We start from the raw sequence: 11,520 nt of genomic DNA on the forward strand, positions 1-11,520 counted from the left end.
TGTTCTTGTTTGTTTCGACTGTAGTTCAGCATTTAGAACGCAAAATGATCTACTTTTGATTTGAATAACCAACCTTTCTGTTATTAGAGTATAGTCAAACACGCTTTAAAGGACACCTCTTTAAAGAGAACGCCAAAGGACACTCTTTTAAGAGGACGCCTTTCTCGTCAGGTCATCCTCTTCTTGTCCCGCTGTTGTAGTATTTTGAACCACAATTATAAGGTAATCCTGGTGTAAGTCCAATTTTCCTTGGTCCCGACGGTGACCTTTATATACAGGTGTCACTGTTCTTGGTTATACAAAACAGAAAACCGTAGGAAAAAAATAACGTTCTCGTTTTCAATAAGTGAATGCCTTGACGACATTTAAAATATCAACAAAACAACAAACTACATTTAAATTGGAAACTAAAAAACAACAACAACAAAGTCCAAACGATATCGCTTTACAGCGTACATGGATACCATTAAAATTGGACAACAAATTTATAAGCATCATTGATAACATTACAACGTACCTAAATGAAAAAAAAATACAACTTAAAAACCAATATATCATCAATGCACCATAACTAGCTTTCATAAAATAAACTTGTTTAAAATTACAAGGAAGGAACCAAAACAACAATTTACGACAATATTTGTTCTAACGTTTTTAAAGCATTTTGTCTGATGTCGTAAATTACTTTTACTGCATTATCATACCAATCTTGCTACTCATGATAAGCAAGACAAATGAGGAAAGAAGCATAGGTTGCGCCAACGTTAAACGAAATAAAACAATAACACTTTATCAAAACCGTTCATCATATCTATGTAACAATACCAGTAACATATTTTATCAGTTGTTAATGCCAATTTTGTAAATAAAAAAAAATAGTACTTTTTATGTGCCTTTGATTCCACGAGTGTTTTCTAGTTTGAATTAAAATATACAAAAAATAATGAGAAGAGCAAGAAGACCAATAGTGTACTATACAATGAATTATTGAATTATTAAAAACCAATGACGACTCGGAATGATGATAAAAAGCATGATCTACAAAAATATACAAAATCCTAAAAGTGAACTTTGAACGAACAATTGTCGGGTCATACACACAACAAAGAACATCCCTAACATGAAAATAGGTCTGCAAAAAAGAAAACTGAGTTTTAGAGACAAGTAACATAAATCTTTTGACCGTCCGAAAGATGTAGTTTGTAATATATGGTACATAATAAAATATGAATATACAATTCAAAGATCTACTACTATGGGGGTGTTTATCTATCTTTATTTCCAAATAGAGTACATCTTTAAGTAGTACAGAACACTACTGTATTTGAATTAAAATAGAGAACATCAACCTAACTTGACGCAGGTTTTTATAAATCACTGGTTAAGGATACCTGAACCAACAATGTTATTTAGAAACCAAGAGTACAATGAGACAAATCAGATGCATGCAGACAATCTGAAAAGATGTATACAAACATCGAAGAAATAAAAAAAGCTTTAGGAAATGTGATTTTTTTTCTAAAACCACGTGTGCATGCTTCTTCGTTCTTTCTGTAAACAAAAAAAAACCTACAAACTGTTTACAAAACTTGTTTTTTTTCCGAAATACTAAGGATTTCTAACCTATGAATAAATTACCATAGATTTATTTGGAAAAAACTTTTTGAAATTTCTGGTCAAGTAATCTTCAGCTTCGTACTTTTTTAATTTTTTTGATTCGAGCGTCACTGGTGAGTCTTTTGTAGTCGAAACGCGCTTCTGGCGTACAAAATATTAAACCTCGTATCTATGATGAGTATAATTAAGACTGGCTACGATCTTTTATTTCATCACAAAGATTAAAAATGTAAAAAGTTTTGGTTTGTTTACCTTGATTTGTCTTCGTTGTCGATTTATAAGATTTGAACATCGATAAACTACTGTTGCCTTGATTTCCGGTCACCATTACGATTTGGTTGACCGACTCGATGTGTCTTTCTCTCAACTCACTAGCGACATGTTATCGCGATCTAAGATCTTTACATACCAGAATAGTCTTCTGATATAAAAATTGATCAATTGTGTCCTATTGCCGATTATATCATTTTGACATTCGCATGGCGGAATATGCATGCATAGTAAAAAACACAAAACCTGTCGACCAATCCGTTCACGCTCCTTTTAAATTTTGTGCGATTGCATCAGTTTATGTTTTAAACTTGACTTGTATTGCTTACTATACGGTATTGGCATTTCTCATTGATGAGAATCCTTCCGCAGAACATGAGATCACCCCCGGTGTTTGGTGCTCAGTCTTGTGTTTTGTATACTGTTGTTTGTTTTTTGTTCTTTTTCGTTTTTTATCATGGCGTTGCCAGTTTATTTTCGACTTATGAGTTTAAATGTCCTTTTGGTGTCTTTCGCCTCTCATCTATAATAGGTCTTGGTAAGACAAAATGCGAAGCAATTCAAAAGAGAAAACCAACGGCATGATTCATCATATAACCAATCAGCGAAAAACAAATATAGCAAACAGCAACTAACGACAACCAACGAATTGCAGATTATGTACATACAGATTGTAATCTGGGACTATGGTATAACAGTACAACATGAGAACAATCTATAAAAGTCCATTGGAAAGGAATTGACTCGTCAGATCGGTACGAGAAGTAAAAAAATACAAAAGACACAAAGTATCGATTTAATATGAATCTTTCTGAAACTGTCAGTGAACTGCTCTACAACACTGTAGAACATTTCTCTGAAACCTTCTGAACAGTGTCTTACATAAGTGGTTTCATCCGAGAACAGATTATGACAGTTCTAACTTTGAATAGATTCTGACATTTCTAAACCAGAATAGTTTAAGACAGATCTATTCTAGCATTGATTCTAACAGTTGTACCACAGAACAGATCCAGGTAGTTCTACCTCTAGAATAGTTGTGGAACTGATTTATCTATTTATAAAACTGTTTTTTTTTTATTTCAATTAATTTATTTTATTAATTCAATTTATTTCATTCACTTCATTTTTCTTTTAAACTTTATCTTCTTTTTATTTTTATCTTTTTTTGTATCTATATCATTTCAAACAAATTCTTGAATATCGGTGTTACTTTTCATAATAATTTTAATAACTTTTGTTCATTTCTTTTTAAATTGTTATATTTGTTTTGTTTTTATTATTTGTTTTTATTCAAGTTCATAGTGACATTTACGAGATGATACTACACATGTATCGTTACATATGATCTTATAATGCCATGTAATCTTAAGTATAAAAAGACTCACCGAAAAAATTACATCGTCACTGTGTTATAAGAAGTATATTTCCTCACTACTAAAGCGTTATTACATACAAATAAAAAAAATTAAATTAGTGACAGAAAAAATTATAAAGATAGAGAAAAAACAAAACTGAAACATACCACAAAGACTGTTATTAGTTTACTTTAAAATGCTATTTATTCAAATATAACTTACTGCGATAATCCAGATATATGCCTCTGTCCTAAATCACGACCAAAAGGATGTTTTTTATTTACGTCATTTTGGACTGTTCTGCCTCAGTATAAAGTCTGGAGATTCTACTAAGAACTCGTCCTGACAATTCTATACCTTAGAACAATTAATGACAGTTCTACCATAGAACTGGTTCTGAGAGTTCTACTCTAAAACAGATGCAGGGTAGAAGTATTCTAGCACTGCTGGATCATTTCTACGACAGCTTATTCTGACAATTTCAAAGATAGGTTAGAACTGACCACGGCTGTAGTCAAAGTATATTCAACTTATAAATAAAAGATGTCTTCCCAGAATAAAATATCAATCAGTATACATCCAACGGATTAACCTTTAATACGTCATTACTAGTCTTGTACAATCCTAGAGGAGGGACGACACTCTGCACACGGCACGCAGATTTGTCTTATATTATCGATCGGTCGCGGTGATATTGTGTCATTTATAATAAACTACTCGTGGTGTGGACATCACCGTTAATGACACCTGGACAAGCGAAATTTGTTGAATCAATTAAAAAAAACCAAGTAATATGCAAAAGGGCTGATCATGCAATATACATATACTTTGTACATACATAATAAACAAATTTGTTAGTTATTTCTTGGCAATAAACATATTTATACCCAAACTGACTGTTTATTACCATAGATATAATAGCCTTTTATATCTATGTTATTACCAAGGGCTAATTTCGACATCGATAATCACTGAATTCTCAATTTATTCAGTCGGTTTTAAGTTTTTAATCGGGACAAAGTTTTGTAAAATACTAAATTTTGAATATTGTATTATTTCGTCATTTGTCAGTAAAAAAACCCAGAGATAACACTAGAGAGAAGGCAATTAAGCAATCCAATACACAAATAATGCACGATTCAATTATGAAAAAAAACTATATTTTTTCATGATGGTAATTCATAAGACAAAATTTTCATTTTGTTTTCAAAATAATTAAAAATACATAAGAGTTTATATGCCTAAAATAACATAATTACTCGCGGATTTGACAAATATTTTGGATATTTTACTTCCCGGAAATCATATTTAAGCGACTTATTACGAAGCAACGGCTGGAGACTTAAGGAGACTTAAGAAGATTTAGATAGTTCGAATAGTGTTCTTTGATTGACATAAATTTGAAAGATTTTCACGTGCTGACATTTGTAAAATTTACAAAACTCTGTGCCTCGTGATTTCGCAGAGATCAAATAAAATTTCCCGCCATTACAGTGCATTTCTTTATTGATAGAATTTACTCTAAAAGATAAAAAAAAACATAAAGAAAATAATTCATATTGATCTTCTATCATTGATTAATCTTTTTATTTCAAAACTTTCTGTATTTTCGGCGAGTGCAAGAGAGTATATTTGATACAAAAACATGAACAAATCGATCTTTTCCAGATTCAAAATTGTCGAGGGACGCTAAAATCGTACCACGTGACCTACAAAAATTTGCACACAGCACCTAAGGCTGTCGTCCCTCCTCTGGTACAATCCTGAGTTATGTTAATAAAAGATCAATCCTCCCCCTAACTTGGGATAGTGGTATAACAGCACAACAAATAAGAAAAAAAACATTAAAAATTAGTTGGAAAAGGCTTTACTCGTCAGATTAAACAACTACCATATGACGAAGTACAAAATGTACCTCGCAATTACTGAAAAACAATTTCAACCAAAGCATGCTTCCTAGAATAAGATACCAACCACTACACTACAAAAACTACTATTTTTCTCATTTGTGATGAAACTTTAAGAAAATAGTATGTTCAAATGTTAACTTTGATTAAAGGACTGAACACTGCGTTGGGGATGTCCCCGAGGACTGTTCCCCGAGGACTAACAGTCCTCTAGCAGTGATATCGACCCAGTGCCGGTAAATAAAAAAAAACAATTTATTAATTTCGTGTGTCCAAAGCGCTTTTTTGAAACACCTCCATTAGGCACTCTCAAATCCCAACATTTGAAAGCCACTGATAAGATCTAGCCACGTGAAAAGCTATATGACCAGAAGGGACCTAGCTCAAATAGCCGTTTTCATTTAAGGTCAACATTGTCAACAGGAAAATGGAATCTAACTTCTTAATAATTTCTTAATTTATCAACGGAGACTTTAGGAAAAGTTTGTTGAAAAATCATTACAGTTCAGAAGCATCGACTACTGATTTTATGTAAATTATATATTGACGCTTTGAACGAATAATTTTTCTTTAGTTTGAAATAAAAAAAAAATAGCATTGCCAACAAGGATAATTTTCATGTCACAAAAATCTTTCACTGTCATTAAAAATTATAGAAAGTCACGATTTATACCTTTTTCTATGGTTATGAAACATCTGATAGCGAATTTATTAATCGTCAGTTTATTTTGGGCTGTTGCAATACTTTTAGTAAGTAATGTTTTTTTTTCTTATATATTTAGACTTGAAAACTTATATCTCAGAAAAATGTCTTCAAAGTATATCTTTTGATGTTACGTTTCAAGGGTAAATAAAAGTTGTCTATTCAAATACATATATTTAATCGTTTTCAAAATATTTGCAAGTAGCAGTTATTGCTAATATTTATGATTAAGTTAGGCCATACTGTTTTAAGCATTGCAATTAAAATTAGTTTATTTAGCTACATGTGAATACTTTATAACGAATAGAAATATTAATTTGACACTGATATACATTTGACTGCTTACTAAAAATATTTGTTCGGTAAACCTAATTTAGAAGAAAATTTCGACAATATGCGTGTGTTTTATATTGTACAGGTTGATATACATAACTGTTACAAATGTTCTTGTCATATGTAAACTGTCTAGTACCAAGTTCAGTTATGTCAGGTATGAAGTTGCAGCTTATTTTGCTGGTTAATTTGAACCCAAAACGACATGTTATGAACTACTGAGATTTTTGTTATAATATCAAAATAAATTAATATTTTGTAACAGCTTAATGTTACATAATTGTTATATAAAAAATATTGTGTAGAGACAATTAAAAAAAACTAGTACTTTCGTATTCTTGTATACACCCTCTTCCATCGTTAAATGGATAATACTGTTTACACATATATTTATTAACATCAGAGGTAGTTTATAGTTATCACAGAAGAACCTACTGAATACTCAAATGCGGTAATGTTATAATATAGTCCAGACGACATTTTATAATGTAAACATGATTTGTTACCACTTCTATTCAAAAGGGAAGTTATTTAATACATATAAATACGTGTAAAACTCCTGGTATATTCACTTTCAACTTTAATCTGTCTAGGTATGTTTGGAAGCTGTTTCTTTTATAGTACATTTTGATAAAATATTTTTATAAATTTTCTTTTGAGTTTAGACTTTAATCCTTTGATTTGTTTTAGTTTAGTTTTTGTTATTTTACTGATGTTATGTTTTTGTATTTGTTTTTTTTTTATTATTATTATTAACAAAATAACCATTAACATGCATTTTCTAATTTATATTTTTTTCAGTCGTGAGAGTCAATCTTCAAAATGAACACAAAAGTCGCCATTTGTCTGATCCTTCCCTGTATCATCGCACTGGTTTCCTGTGCTTATTTACCTGGTAACTATGGATACCAACAACCAAGACAGGTGGCTCCTTATGCAAACTATGCTGCCAATAGTTACCAGGGTCTAAAACAGGCTAGACTCTTCAACTATCGTGAGTACATCTAACGCTGGGTTCAAATCATTTTCAAAAAATAAATATTACTTGAACTGTAGGATATAACAAAATATTCACGTACGCAAATTTGTTATGTAGAAGGATTGTCGCATTCCACCTTTATAAAAAAAAATGGGGAATACAGCAATTTTTAAGTATTTTCCTTATTTTGATATACTACTATTGTTAAAATTACATATATATATCTTATACAGCCGGGATGTTTTGACAAATATGTGAAGTATGAAGTCTATTCTATTTAATTTATGTCACGATAATTTTATTTAATATGGCGTATCAAAATTATTTTTATTATTAAAATTAATACTATGGTCGAAATTAGTATCAGTATCATTAATTTCATTATCAATTATTATTTATTTTCTAGTCCTCAGTGGGTTTTTTCTTCTTAAACCTCTTTAACTTCACTAGAAACCGAATTGCTGTAAAAAAAATATTCAATTTAATGTATTTGCGATCATTTTGTTTCATATGACGTCTTCGAATTATTAGTATTATCATCAATATTTATATTATTATCGAAATTATAATCATTATCATTAATTTCATTATCGATTATTATGTTTATTATTATCATTATATATTCTAGTTCTCGGAGGATTATACTTCTTAAACCTCTTCAACTTCACTGGAAACAGAATTGCTGGTTAGAGAAAATTTTCATGAGCTTTTATAAGGTAAGTGGATTAATTTGAATTTTATATTATTATTCCGCTCCGAATAAAAATGTTATAGGATGGTAAAGAAAACACTTAAAATTCAGACTAGAATATAATTGGTTGAAGCTTGGCCTCAGTGGTTATAATGATAAACAAAGATGAAAAGTATGTATTCTAAATAATGTTCGTTAAAATTAAAAAGAACTACCTTTTGTCACGTTATGCTTAAATTCTTGTGACCTAAATGCTGCTACAAATTATAAATATATTTTAAATAGTATTTTCTTATACATTTTATTTGTTTACTGCTAAAGAGATCGTTCCTGTAAATATCCTTTGTACTAAAAGTTTGAAATGTACATTCAGTTACAAGTGAAAAAATTACACCACTCACTAACAAAATAATTCAATACTAACTTACAATACTGGTGTATAATTTGCAGAAATTGATAAAATGTTTATTCAACTCACTTAATTTGTTTCGAACCTTTTACTCTTTATTTTAGGTTAGCAAGCAGTATGCTGTACAGTCATAGTAAAGATATATGCCATAGTGTCGAACATCTTACATTAGATCAGAATACCTTATAGCATCGTGTCAATTCAGTTGTTAACAAAATACCATGTGCAAACACTTCAGTCCTGGTGAACATTTTTTTCAAAGATCGTATTACCCAGATCGAAGTTGTCTGTAGATTAATGTCTTGTTTGTTTAGGCACTACTTAAACATTGTTGATGTAAAATGTTTTACAAATGTAAATAAAAGATTTGTCTCTACCAATATTTCTGTTACATTTTTGTGCCAGGTCGACCTTACGAATAAAATCAACGTCCTCGATGTAAATAAGTCAGTTACTAAAAAGCTGAAGATTTGTTATTTAAATCCACATTAAATTCATTTTCATTATTTTCGCAATTACTTTAAAAAAAAGGGATATTTAAAAAACCCTTTTTACTTCATGTTAATTTTAGTAGTAACGTTAACAGCGCATAAAAACGTTTCTCAATGAAACAAAATTGCATTAAAACCACCATTAAAAGGTCTTAACGAATTCGCACATAAGCGTAATCAGTTACGAATCCACAAGTTGATTTCAGTTATTCAAAGACATATATAAGTAGTGACGAACCATATTGTATTACACTTAAACACGTATTAATTCAGAATTATATGATAACATAACAGATGGGCGAACCCATAAGATATAAAAAAAAATAGCAGATCCGTAACCAAATAAACAAGAAATTGAAATCCAAAGACAATTCACAATTAAGACAAATCAAAAGTAATTGACAGATGTACGTACCAATAAAATCAGCCGTTTGCATACAACGAATTTAGAAAACAGCGTTAGGAAAAAATAGGAGTACCCAGAAGGATGAAAAAAATATATTTAACAGATTACCATTCCCTTTTGGTCAAATAGTTCCTCGCATTTTGCAAGTAGCTTCGAATGCAACAAATTTATAAAATGTTGTTTTCATTTTTTAGCGCTGGGTCGATAACGCTTCAGATGGAATGCTAGTTATCGGTGATATCATCAGCTCAGTAGTCAGTGCTTCTGTACAAAAAAATCAATAATCACAAAAATACCGAACTCCGAGGAAAATTCTAAACGGAAAGTCCCTAAGAAAATGACAAAATCAAAAGCTCAAACACATCAAACGAATGGATAACAACTGTCATATTCCTGACTTAAATTTAGTAATCTTATGACCTGCAAAAGAAAATCGATACTTTCGAAACTCTGCAAATTTATTAAAATTGTTAATTAAGGGTTGTGTGATCCGGGCTGACATCTCTCTCATACATGTTGATTTGTTGATTTGTTGATTTGTTATTAATATTATGTGTTCTCTGTACCATTCCAATGTAAATGATTTATTGAGAAATAAAGATATATGAATATATGTTAGCGGCAATAAGTGAAATTAGGCATTAAGCTTAAATCCTAGGCATTAAGTTATTGCCTGAAATTTCCAGGCATTAAGCTTATTTCCTGAAATCTGACGATGATTATTCAACCTATTGCCAAACATCATTTCAGGCAATAAGTGAACTTTGGGATTTTTGCTTATCTTCCAAATACATGTACAGGCGTTGAAATATTCTTGATAAATACTATCTTAAATTACATTTCAAAAATTAATATAAACTTATTTAAGAGAACTTCAATATTTAGTATTGTTTCGTATTCAAAACAAAATTACTCGTATTTCTTTGTGATATTTTTCTTCAATGGTTGAGTTTCACTTCTTAATCTAGATTATTAGCATTTAAGCAACAACAAATTTCTTGAGTCTTTCCGGAATATAAATTTGAATCAGGGAAAACAAAGATCATATATCTAAAGCAAAAGTACAATGACCATTTGGCAAAGATTAAACTTTCAAAAACAGAAAATAAGGCAACTATAATAGACTATTACAATTTAAAATGGTATGATATTTTTTACCATTGGAGGTTTGAAAGACTGGTAGCTAAAGTAAAAGAGAATGATCACGGAAATAAAAAATAAAGAGATGTGGTATGATTGACATGAGACATCCACCAAAGTTCAAATGAAGTGGATGTAAGCAATTATAGGCAACCGTACGGCATTCAGCAATGAGAAAACCCATACCGTATGGTCGGCTTTAAAAGGCTCAATTCAATTCAATTGAGAAAACTAACGGCCTAATTTATAACAAATCACTTTACGAAAAACAAATATTACAAACATGAACTAGAGAAACTGTATTGTATATTGGGAAAAAAATCACATAGAAATATGCCAAAGCGGCCTATTAATATTATAGACCGTAGAATTATTATAGACCGTAGAATTAAACAACCTAATAATGTCTTTGTAAACATTTTCCATGATTCCATTGTACTTTTATTTCCATTTTGTGGAAATTGTAGCATGGGAAGGGAGTAGTAGTAAAACCCGTTTTATCCAAACAGTTTTACAGAACAGGACGGGTTAATTTAATCGATTTCCAATCAAAGTAAAATGGAAACTATATTTTCTTATGGTGTACCAAGATCACCTTAAACATAATTTATATTACTACAGCTCTTACGTCAAAAAGTGCTTCAAAGGTGGCTTCTAATTTAGTTCATGTTTTCACAATATTTGGCGTGACAAAGGTCGTGCATTTACAGCTAAGGTTATCTGAATTAATTCTTATGTGGCCAGAACTAGTTGTTGTTCACTGGAAGTCAATACATCTATCACAGGGTAGTACTGAGTGGTCAAACGGAAATATTCATGACATGCTAACTACATGGATGAAGAACAAAGAATTAACAGAAAAAAATTAAACTTGAAAATAGTGTGTACCATAGCTTCGCCAATTGGTGACAAATAAATTTCAATACCATAGTTTCTATCAATATAAAAAAAGAAAATGTAGTACGATTGCAGATGAGACAACTATCCAACAAGTTTACATATATTTTAAGAGATTTATTCAATGATTTTTAACATCAATATTTTACTTATGATTTTATTTCATATAATTGATATTCAAACGTCTGTTCTTTTTATTTGATTATGTACAAACTGTATTTTAACTTCGAATAAATTTCTTTTTATTTTCTCCCATTTTCAGTTTAGGCATTAACATTAATGCCTGGACATAATTTTCAGGATTTAAGTCTAAATCCTA

At 30.3% G+C, this 11,520-nt stretch overlaps 1 long non-coding RNA gene across 1 annotated transcript; it reads left to right on the top strand.

Moving 5' to 3' along the window:
- Positions 1 to 6,993: 6,993 nt before the first annotated feature.
- On the top strand, positions 6,994 to 8,647 carry LOC127735147 (uncharacterized). The gene is made up of 3 exons (XR_007998139.1): positions 6,994 to 7,182; positions 7,796 to 7,883; positions 8,372 to 8,647. It is a non-coding gene; the product is annotated as an uncharacterized LOC127735147 (long non-coding RNA).
- Positions 8,648 to 11,520: the final 2,873 nt, after the last annotated feature.

This window comes from Mytilus californianus, unplaced genomic scaffold (assembly GCF_021869535.1).
Source record: "Mytilus californianus isolate M0D057914Y unplaced genomic scaffold, xbMytCali1.0.p SCAF_3, whole genome shotgun sequence".
In the NCBI taxonomy this organism is placed as follows: Eukaryota; Metazoa; Mollusca; class Bivalvia; order Mytilida; family Mytilidae; genus Mytilus; species Mytilus californianus.